Here is a 756-nt window from a genome sequence, read left to right on the forward strand (position 1 = left end):
CCCTGCCGCCTGCCCCCAGGTGGCAGAGAGCTCCACCAACCCAGGGCCCCACGGGGATCCCCGCACCCAAGGGTGGGAGGAAGGGCACAGGGTGGATGGGGATGGACAGGGGCTGCTGCGTCAACTCCGTGTCACCGTGCGCAAGCTTTGTGACCGCCAGAGCCTCAGTTTCCCCAGGTCGGGGCTCTGCCATTCTGTCCCGTGTCGGGGATGCGGCTTGGGAACTGGGAGTCAGGGGCTCTGGGTCTCGGGTGGGGCAGGCCACAGGGTGGATTCCCCAGGGCCGGCCTGGCCCCTCTGCAGACCTCTGCTCCCCCAGGGGTGCCAGGAGGGTGCTGGCTACACCCCCATGCTGAGCCACCCCCCAGAAAGGGCACAAAGCCTCTGTCCCCAGGACGGCCGTGACAGGCTGCCCGGCTCCCAGACGGTGGGGACCAGGCCCCTCTACACTGCGCAGGCTCTGGAGCCCCCAGAAGTGATGATGCCAGCAGGGGGCACACAGGTCCCCAGCTCCGCTCCCCTCTCTCCAGGGCTGAGACCCCACAGGCTGAGGGGCCGGCCGCCCACCCTGCTCCCCTTGTGCAGCTCACCAATTATGCCCCGCCCCGGAAAACTTAATCAAATCTGTGTACAGCACGTAATTTCCACAACACAGACAGGCACAGGGAGGGCCCTGCCTGCCCACGCCGCCTCGGCCCAGGTCCTGCCCTGGTCAGCCTGGCCAGAAGCCGCTTGCCCTTGGGGTCCACAGTGAGG

The sequence above is a fragment of the Fukomys damarensis genome, unplaced genomic scaffold (assembly GCF_012274545.1).
Source record: "Fukomys damarensis isolate Sample0158 unplaced genomic scaffold, DMR_v1.0_HiC HiC_scaffold_36, whole genome shotgun sequence".
NCBI classification, from domain to species: domain Eukaryota; kingdom Metazoa; phylum Chordata; class Mammalia; order Rodentia; family Bathyergidae; genus Fukomys; species Fukomys damarensis.